The sequence below is a fragment of the Homarus americanus genome, unplaced genomic scaffold (assembly GCF_018991925.1).
Source record: "Homarus americanus isolate GMGI-L3 unplaced genomic scaffold, GMGI_Hamer_2.0 scaffold39675, whole genome shotgun sequence".
Classification (NCBI taxonomy): Eukaryota; Metazoa; Arthropoda; class Malacostraca; order Decapoda; family Nephropidae; genus Homarus; species Homarus americanus.
This window is the reverse complement of record NW_024736071.1, coordinates 19,687,528-19,699,138: the sequence shown is the minus strand read 5'-3', so window position 1 is coordinate 19,699,138 and position 11,611 is coordinate 19,687,528. Positions and strand designations below refer to the sequence as shown.

General features: G+C 36.6%; 1 pseudogene; it reads left to right on the top strand.

Moving 5' to 3' along the window:
- The first annotated feature begins 2,149 nt into the window (after positions 1-2,149).
- On the top strand, positions 2,150-9,940 carry LOC121871692 (annotated as a pseudogene).
- The last annotated feature ends 1,671 nt before the right edge of the window (positions 9,941-11,611 follow it).

The window sequence follows — 11,611 nt, the reverse complement described above, 5'->3', positions numbered from 1 at the left end:
CTAGAAGCGTATTGCTCGCTTCAAGCCAATAGAGCTAGATAGAGGGTGCGCCGATCGGCTCCTTTAATTATTCCATGAATTTTGTTCTATTATTTTTCCTTATACCACGATATTTAACAAGCTTGTTCTTTTTATTTTATAGTACATATCGAAATATAATACAATGAAAATTTGAATGGAAATCGAGATGTTACTAAACATTTCCTACTTTTTTTTACCTTTATCGAAAAAAAGTGGCTTAAATTTTAAATTTTTATTTTTTTATGGTTTCATACATCATGACACTTTTACATTAGAAGACCCATTACAATTAATAAAACAATTCCATGGCAAGTGAAATGAGCCCTAAAAAAAAGGTCTGACTATTTTTCGAAAAACCTCTGAGGCTGAGCCTAAGTTTTCACTTACGATGTGACTCTAGGCTCGAATCTGAGAGAATTAATGAGGCCAAATGAGGATTGTCATTTGCAGCTGTGTGGTAGATAGATAAATAAATATTAAGTCATTAAAATCATAATAAAGTTTGCATTGATTTGGCATAGAGTACTGTACATGGTAAATAGACAATGCAGGTATACATTGTATATGCAGTATAAACACTTGAGTGCAGGTATACAAACAGTATACAGATAGTGCAGGTCATGCTATTGTACTTGACAGTTCAGGTATGCAAACAGTGTATCCATACAGTATGGGTATACAAACAGTATACATAGGCAGTTCAGGTATATGGTGTACATTGACACTGCAGGTGCAAACAATATACACTCGGAAAAAAATATATATGTATACAGTATTTACATTTTGGGGAAACAAAATACACTACTAACAACAGTTTTATAAAGGCCAAGAGGCCTACTGTTATTCACCAGTCACATTGCAATGAACTAATTTTATATTTTGAATTAAATAACTAAATTGATCACCATAATAGGTAATGAAATGTCTCGTAATCATGCCTACCAACCCAAGCGAGACAACACGATTGTTCAGTTTCAAATTCATTGGACCCTTTCCTGAAAAGATACTTTTTACTGGTACACATAGACAGTGCAGGTATACAAATGATGCACATATGACAGCAGGTAGACAGTGCAAGACAGTACAGGTATACAAACAGTGCAGATAGACAGTACAGGCATACAAACAGGTGTACATAGACAGTGTGGGTATACACAAGCAAAATGGCACCCTGTGGTGTAGTGGTCAGCATGCTTGCATCACATCTGAGTGGTCTCGGGTTCTTATTCCCAGTCAGGGTGAAACTATGGGTTTCTTTCTGCCATTGCCTCTGTTCTACCCAGAATGGGAACCTGTATAATTAATTCTGTGGATCATGTTCGGCTTAATGGTTAGCCAGTGCAGTTGGCGAGTAGTTCGGTCTTTTGCGACTATTCCTGACACTGGGTCACAACTTGTTGACTTGGGGTGTGTGGTTGTTGTGTTGGAACAGCTTCTACACTTTTAAACAAACTCACGTAGGTGGCCTTAAGGGTTTGCCATCCTCATACACAAGGGGCAACCTTATTACTTTTTACTTTTATCCTCACTGATCGGCTTGTTGGCAGCTGCTGCATCGGTCCGTCTCTGATTACCTTTCCTTTTCATTTATCTTCACCAAAAGGTCGCCCGCTAGCTCGGGCGTCGGTCACGTCTCTGTCACGCACTGTTGGCATGTACTGGGCATGCACTGCTCCTGAATGTACCTGAACCATTCAGTGTTGGTCAAGTCTTGTCTTTGGAAAGAGCTCTACTGTGCACAGACATTGTGGCTATATAAAAATGTATAGACCGTGTGACTGCAGTTATGCATTATGCATAGATAGTATATACAATGTATATCCCAGACTGAAGTTAGTAATCCAGTCAGGGGGAAAAGTGCCCCACTCTTACTGGATTCCATTGTTCTACCATCACACCCAACACACAAAAGTCCCTTACAGTTTAACAATCGAGCTCATTACTATTTCTCAATAAGGACTGAGAAAGGATGTCATTGTTTTGTTTAATAAATTTATGAAATATTTAGCCATTCAAGTATTACATTATTTGACATTATATATACAAAGTTCTATGTCATGTAAATGTGATATGCTAAACAAATGTGTCTATGTGAACAGGCTGCCAGATCCCACAGTGGCTGCCTTTTATGGTGGAACCCATCCAAGCAGGCTGGAGTTGTCGTTCCCTCTGAAGGCTACCTCAAAGGTGAGTAATCTACCCACACATTCTTTTTAGTACTGCAGTCATACTGTGCTCTACTTTATCCTCTTTGCCACTGACCTGTTAGCTGTTTGGGTGTTGGTTCATATTTCTTTTATGCATGTTACTGACTGTAGAATATACTTGAACCAGTGTTGGCTAAGTCTGGTACTTTATTAAATGAGCTCACATTGAATGTCACCATTATAACACTGTCTATCAGGTCATTTTTAACTTGGAGACTGTGACCTCAGTGGCATGGACATCTACTGGCTCCAGATACGATCCTTGACTGGGTTATGTCTGGAGGTGCTTATAATTCCTATCAAGTCACCTTGCCCATCTATAGTATCAGCTGAGGTAAATGCAGGTGTTTTAACTCTTGATAAGAGGTGCTGGAGTGCTGGCACCAGTTTAGTGGCCTGGTTTTTGACATTATCAATCGCTGACAGTCTGCAGCATATCTTGCAGACCAGACAGTACTCAGGTGGGGGAGGGAGATCACTGATAAGCTTTGAGGGATAGACCATTCATATTTAGTAATGCCCTTGTTCATCCTTTGAAGCTTTTTTCATTAAGTACTGGCTCTACATTGCACACAGTCCTGGCCATACCAGTGTTCATAGGACTCGCACTAAGAAATAACCCTGAAAATTCATTGGTATTCATTTTTATGAACCTTTGATCATTCCTCTCAAATGTTCAGCTTACCTCACATACAGTCAATTACACTGTGGCTGAAAGAGATGCCCACCTAATACAGTACCTTGCTTTCATGGGGTTACAAATTAGATTTTGTTCAAATTTCATACAAAGGTATTTCTGTACATTCTGGTTAAGATCTGGGTTCTAAATCTTAAAATTTGATTTATTATTATTAATTAATGAGCTTTGAAAATTTATAATTCGTTTAGAATACTTTATATTTTACTGTCATGAAATACACTGAGCTGTATCAGGTGTAAGTTTTGAAAGTGCATCATTGTTTTAAGACAAAGTCTTAGGGATATGTATAGATGGTCCAGATGTGACCATGTGTCATATGTATAGGTGGCCCAGATGTGACCAATGTGTCATATGTAGTGGCCCAGATGTGACCAATGTGTCATATGTATAGATGGTCCAGATGTGACCAATGTCATATGTATAGATGGTCAGATGTGACCAATGTGTCATATATATAGATGGTCCATATGTGACCAAGTGTTGTATATATAGATGGTCCATATGTGACCAATGTGTCATATATATATAGATGGTCCATATGTGACCAATGTGTCATATGCAGAGATGGTCCAGATGTGACCAATGTATATATATAGATGGTCCATATGTGACCAATGTGTCATATATATAATGGTCCATATGTGACCAATGTGTCATATATATAAATGGTCCAGATGTGACCAATGTGTCATATATATAGATGGTCCATATGTGACCAATGTGTCATATATATAAATCCAGATGACCAATGTCATATATATAGATGGTCCATATGTGACCAATGTGTCATATATATAGATGTCCATATGTGACCAATGTGCTATGCAGAGATGGTCCAGATGTGACCAACATCAGCAGATCCAGGAATAAAGGGGGGTGTCCAAGAAGTTGTGTGTGGGGAACATGGCGAGCACAGAAAATATTCTGAGGTCAATAGTAATTACTTGTTACTATACAAAAATGCCTGAGTACAATACTGCATTAAAGAAAAAATATTGGAGTTTTCTGATGAAAGGGGGGCTGGACTCTCAGGACACCCCTTCCCCCTCCCCAGATCAGCCCCTGCATGTGTAGATTAAAAAGCAAATGCCTAAGTTGATGCAGGATCTGACTCAAGAGGGAATGGTATAAGGTATGGATTCCATGAGAGGAGGCATATGTTCAGGCATAAAGAGTTAGTGGTGTGGAGGAGGGAACTGATTTGAATGATGCTGGGATCCGGGAGCTGTGTAGCCCCACAATGTATTGTGGATCGCAGATGAAGTGCAGACAGGTCTAGCACGCACAGGCCGCCGCCTAGCTGTCGACTATGAGAATGTCAGGCCAGACATCCTCATCCTTGGCAAAGCTCTTCTGGGTGTCTACCCGGTATGTATACCACTCCTAAAACCTTCACCCTATATTAATGTATTCTATACTGTATAACCGGTGTATTCAAAACAAAACGGGAAGATTAATGAATTTCCGACCATTTGTCTTCCTAATGTACCTGAATTAAACACTGGCTTAGTCCTTTCCACCATCAGTAACTTGGTCTACCATTTCAAATATTTATTTACCAAGTGTTCACATTTGCCAAGAGCCATCAAATTAATTTTAAGTGCAATACTGTATCTGCAAAAACATGGACAATTGATGGGTTGTTTTATTTGTTAGGAGCACAGTTGTTGAATAAATATGCAAAGTACTGTACAAGCAAAGCAAACAGCCAATTGATAATGCATTACAATCCTGTAAATTTAATGTGTTGTTTCTAAATTTAGTTTTGTACATGTAACTTACTGGAACTGTATTCAAAGCTTTATTTACCACAGTATATTTAGTTTTGTACATGCAGGATAATAATTATTTTACTGCCACACACAGTTTGGGCATTCAGGATCCTGATGTTATGGTTGTCCAATATATAAATTGGGCCGAGACTCATAGTTAAAATATCATACAGTCCATACTTCACTTTAATGACTAATTGGTACCATGAAATCAGTCGTAATGTGTATACAGGTATTTTCACATTTCGACTTACGACCAATTCGACTTCCGACCTGGTCGTCGGGTCCCTAACCCTCAGTCAATTGGGACTAGCCCTCAGATACTTCTACCCACTATAATCCTTAAAACCCCACAAACAATTACCTTTTATTCACACACATAATACTGCATGGAGTTAATAACTAATAATAACTAACCTTTAAACACTCCTTGAACTCATACTGTGCTTCCAGCACCACCACCACCAATTGATCCTTCAGTCTCAAAGCCAGTGAAGTCTAGTGGTAAATCATCTAACAGATCCCACTCAGGTAAATCTTGAACATTATCACCACAACATTCATCTCCTCCCTCCTGTTCACACACTCAGATTAAAAACAAACCTACATCATCAAGATGGCCACCCAGAGTGACTATCAACTTGTGCTACTGATCGTTATTGTGTTGAAATGTATCGTTAATGTGTTGAGGTGTCACATTTCATTACTTTTTTACTTTTATCCTTTCACCATTGATCGGCTCATTAGCCGCTAGGACGTCGGTTACGACTGTAGTTATTGTGATGAATCGTTAATGTGAAACTCATTTAGGTGAATTATGTACTGTAATGTAAATCAAACATGGCACAAATATAGTAACATGAGAACAACCCAAAATTTTCTTGTTTAGATATTATGGCAGTAATTATAGCTCTACTTACTCCCTAGGAACTACTAATGTTTTCTCTCAAGTAGACATCTGCATGGTTAGGGCATAGACAATCACTTACTAATACACTCTGAAAAATGTCTTGCATTGAACTGACCTCTAAACAAAAGTTCACTTGGATTTACAGAAAAGATATCCCAAGTTATGTTTGTATGTAGGATAAGTAGAGACAAATCACATTTTTTCAGAGAACTTGTTAATTTGCAGTGATTATTAAAGAAGGTAGTACAGGTACTGTAATGTGATGCAGTGCTGGATTAATGATGGGATGTATTGTATTATATGAACACATTATGATTAAGGTGTCATTTAAGAGACATATATTAAGCTGTGTATATATGCATAAATGAAGGAAACCTTTCATTAATTTACAGGTGTCTGCAGTGTTGGCAGATAATGAAGTCATGATGTGTATCAAGCCAGGAACATGGCTCAACCTATGGTGCAACCCCTTGGCTGCAAGGTAATGCAGTACCTGGGATGCCCACTACCTTTCACTTATACACACACTTGCCTCTGTCACCTTCCCTGTTATTAGGTTACCACTAATCACTCATGCTAACTTATATCATGTGTACATGATACAATGGTACATGGTACAATATATGGATGAATCAGATTATGATAAGCCTTTTATATTATGCTTTTACTGTACTGTATTTTAAATCTTTCCATTACAAAAAGACATGATAAATCAGTTGGGGAACATAATTTAATTGTTTTCTGGATCAGTAAATAACCACACCAAATCTACAACCATCAAAGACAATGGGGATCAGGATAACTTATAGGCAAGTATCCAGACACTAAATGTTTACAGGTACCGTATATACTGCGTGTATAGTTTGAGTTTTTGACCAAATTTTTAGGCCAAAAATTGGGGGTCGTCCCATGCGTAATAGTTTTGTTAGGTTGAACCTGCATGATGGGAAGGCAGGAGACTTTTAGCTTCAGACATGAAAAATAATTACCATTTACTGCCAGTAAACAATGGAAACGTAAAATATGTACCAATTAGAAAAAGTAGTTCCTTCAGCAAATGAAGCTCACCAGCTTAAAATAGGCTAAATTACCTTACAACGTGCTTTCAGCAGCCTATGTTGAAGTTCTTAGCACTGGCTAACTTATCATATCATATCTACGTTATCACAGTTCTCATTGATCTAAAAATACCGTAATAAAAACCTTTTCATTTCACACTTAATGTAATACCCGGTATCTACTTCAACCTCCTATTGTTTACGACCGGCATCACGCACCACCAGCTGTATCAGCTGGAGGTACGTGTTTTTCAAATCATTTTCAGTTAAAAACTGTTACATCACATGTATATTTTACCTTAACTGTGCCTGAATGAATATATTCTCGGAAATAAATAGTAATTTTGCTGAAGCGTGATATATTTTAATGTAAAATAGGATAAAATACGGCGAAAACAAAAGATTTTACCTAACCTTCGATGTTCAAGAAGTTACTCGTTTTTAATAGTTTTTGGTTAAAATATTGTTATATTACAATGGTATTCATACTGTGCTTGATATAATGCATTCACGGAACTGTAATATTTTGCTGAAATGACGTATGTATTACAGTGGAAAGTGGGATAAAATCGTGGCGAAAACAAAGACTTCGCTTTCTTTCGTTCAAAAGATGTTACCTTAATCTAAGCTTTTCAATGGTTTTCAGTTAAAAACTGTTGTATTACGATAATATTCTATCTAATTGACTTGAATAAATACTACGATACCATATTTCTGAATATTTTCATTAAAATCCATCAAAATCATTTTCCTTGTCATCGCCTGCAGCACCAAACAGCTTCTCCCAGTCCTCTCCTTGAACAGGACTAGAAGTGCGTGTTTTTCAGTCGTTTTCAGTTAAAAACTATTACATCACATGTATATTTTACCTAAACTGCGCCTGAATGAATATATTCTCGGAAATAAATAGTAGTTTTGCTGAAGCGTGATGTAATTCAATGTAAAATAGGATAAAATACATAGCGAAAACAAAGACTTTCCCTAAGCTTCTGTTTTGAGATGTTACTCGTTTTTAATAGTTTCCTGTTAAAATTTTGTTTTATTACAATGATATTCTATTCATACTGTGCTTGATATAATACATTCACGGAAATATAATATTTTGCTGAAATTACGTCGTATTACAGTAAGTGGGATAAAATCGTGATTGAAAACAATGACTTTAGCTTTCTTCGTTCAAAAGATGTTACCTGTCGCTTTTCGAATGGTTTAGTTAAAAACTGTTGTATTACAATAATATTCCTCTAATTGACTTGAATAAATACTTGAATGGAAATATACAATATTTTGTTGAAACTACCAGCGTTTCAGTGTAAAGTGTCGTAATAATAAATGGTAAACAATTTGCCGGCACTTTCGTGTTTCAGGCACGGGAGCCTCAGTTTATAGGGCGTAGAGCGTTTTAGTGAAGGTTTTGTTGTTCCATTACCCTCAAAACGTGGGTCGAACTATAAGCGAGGAATATCGTAAATTACGATTTCTTGGTCAAAATCAGGGTCGACCTATAAACGAGGGGGAGAGCAGTATATACGGTATTTTTACCAAGCTAAATCTTAGGTTATACAAAATACTTAATGAACAGCTTATATATTGGATGACTTTCTCTTGCTTTCCTCATTTTTCTTCATAACAAACTAATCGTTGATGTTAATATGTCAAATTTGTTTGTGTAATAATAATAATAATTAATGGTTTATTGGCGGCAGCGTAGAAGACTGAAAATATAGATACATAATTGGGAATGGATCACTTGATTGGCAAATAATGGACAGGTAACATAAGTGATACAAATATGGTATATAATGACAAGGTGGGGAGAAGGTCATACAGTATAAGTACTCCAGAGCATGCTGATTTCGAATATATGGTCCACGATTCGATGTGGGGTAATTAGTGGCTGTAATGACCCTTGGAGAATTTAATTATATTTTTCAATGCTAATTACTCGCCAACTATGGGTTCAAAGTGCGATTTTGGTGTTAATGTGTTTTTTCTGAAAGTACTTAATTAGTTAAACCCTTAAATTTCAATTCTGTGAAAAAAGTATATTTTGGAGAAAAATTACCAAGGGGTAAGGCTTACCTTTTCGACAGTTTGGCCCAAAATTGTATTTTGTTGAAAATCGTTGTAGGTACTCCAGTGCATGCTGATTTCAAATATATAGTCCACGATTGATTCTTGAGGGTAATTAGTTAACGTAATTAGTTAAACCCCTTATCCAAAATTCCGAAACCTCTGAAAACCTTAATTTTTTTGTGGAGCAAAGCTTTGCATTTTTGTATTTATTCATTTATTCTTTTTTTTCTTAACAGGGTTAGCCCACCGGGCACTGGTCACTGACCCACATAAGGGCCTGGGGGAGGGCGAAATAATAACAATAATACTGTAACAATAAAATAATAATAATAATAAGGAAATACAAGATCAACAGTGAGAAACAACCTAGACCTATAATTCATTATTATTATAATTATTATTATAATTTCGCCCAAGCTCCAATGTGGGTCAGTGACCTGTGCCCGGGTGGGCTGATCCTGGAAAAAACAACTAAACTAACCATTCTGAAATCCGAACAATTCCAAAATCCGAAATGCATCTGGCCCCAAGGATTTCAGATAAGGGATTGTCATCCTGTACTACAGGGTATTGCAACATATAGTAACAGTGCAAAAGTAAGATTGGCTGGGAGTAAACTTACATGAACTTACAGGTTTATAAAAATATGAACCCCAATTCAGGTTGGTCTAGCAGCCTTGCAAGTGATGGAGGAAAGAAATTGGCGAAAATGCTGAAAAAATGGGAATCCCTCTTCGTTCAGAGCTCTTCAAGTTTAAAGGAGGTGGTTTCTTTGGTGCGGGACGAGGACTACTGAATGCTATTGTCATTAACAAGGGTAAGTTCTAAGCAAAAGTCGGTGTGAACTTGGGTTTCTTCAATATACTGTATTGGTTTCAACAAATGTAATGACATTTCACATAATCACATAGCATACGACAACAAAACAACAATTTTTTGTAATTTTTGTACTGTACTATTTTTTATTTTTTTATTAACATCTTATAAGCCATTTTGATTTTTGACAGAGTTTGATGCATGGGATGTGTGTTTACAACTTAAGAACAATGGGCTGTTGGCTAAACCCACACACGGACACATCATCCGATTTGCTCCTCACTCTGCATCAATGAAGAAGAAATAAAGGAGTGTATTGATATTATCAAGAACACTATCTTATCTTTCTAGCAGGTTTCTCTTCTTGCTGATTCTATGGTATTGGCAACAAATTATTTGTGGATCTTTTTACCGTATATTAAATGAGGTATGATATTTTTCTGTAATCTAGCAAGTAATTGACAGATTGGTTAGGCAACTTTTGAACAAGTTACGTATACATAATTCCTGTGCAGTAAATATAGTATGCAGGGCTTGACAGTGCAGTATTCAGGTATGCTGATATTTTGATCATTAATTTATAACCAAGTTTAAGTTGAAAATATCAGAAGACAATTTTTATTGAAGACATTTACTAATTTCATCAAACTTTATACTTGCCAACAGTGAGACAAAGAATTTATATACTGTAGGTCTATTCATTCATGAGGATGAGAGAATGTTGTTTACCTGTGAAGGAGGGCAGCTTCTAGTGGTTTGTCATGGATTTTGATACTTTTGAATACTGAAGGTCCTTCCTGGATAAGGTAAGGGAAAGAATATGCTTGTCAGATGGTGTCTTAATGTCCAAACTGATCGCTTTTGTAAAACAAAAAAAAAAAAATGAAGCTCAAGCTCCTTATAATTTGAACCTTTTCTTCAATTCCTAGCAACTAACCCCATTAATGAAAAGCTAAATCAAAGTTTAATACAGCTACCATTTGCATTGATGCTGGCTGTGTCATACCTGGCCACCCTCAAGCCTTGCCATAGCAATCTAGCCCAGCTGGGATTACTCTCCTGACCCTAAGAAATGCTCCTCCTCGGTCTCAGCACACAAAGAAATGTTTATTCCTCTGTTTTTAACCTTAGGGTAATTATTATTGACTTTACCTATTTTGTATGCAAGATTGGGTGTGCATGGAACTGAATGAAAAGAAATATGAAAAAGTTATGTTTATCTATCCAAAATTACAAGTTGAAGAATAATGATAACATCAATTCTATCTCAGCATGGTTAGGGAGAGCACTAGGGCATGTGGCCATCCCAGCGGATTTTTGTTACTCAAACGTTAGATAGCAAGGAATACCTGTACTCCAAACAAGGAAGCACCTCGCTCTTGAAGAGCATTGGTGTCATTTTTCCACAAATTTGGGATTTAAGGAAGTGTCATTTTACTGGAAAATTTGGGTGTTTCAGGCACCCTTACAGGTGAGGTACACTCGTAGGAAGGAGAAGTACACAAACTCATTGGCAAGTTGTACTTTAATTTGTGATAACATTTTGTACTAGTATAGTTTTCACTAAACACAAAATATCAGATGTGACATACTGAAACAACACCCTGGCCACCTACTATATAATCAGGGAACACTTAAGGGTTTTCAATACTCTACCACTGTCTGCTATCTTGGATATATACAAATGTGTAAGCATACTTATAGTATCTTGGTAAATATACAAATTAGTCGGCACACTCTTAGTTACGTAAAATATGGCATGAATGTGTTTCACCTCCTGGTTCAATTAATTTAGAATAACAGTATAGCCCTAACACTACTTCTGGTCAGAGGCAACTGAATTACAGTTGCCTCAAAATGAAAGTAACACCTTTTAGTTCAGTATTTATAGGAAACCTACTAATGTGTGTTCATATATTCATTATTATTCTGCCCACCATAATAGTCAGTCAGTATTGTATACTCTTCAATATTTTTGCATGCTCTACGAATAGGCAGTCCAGAATTCATTGAATTGGAATATAAATACTGTACCTGTATATCTAATATAT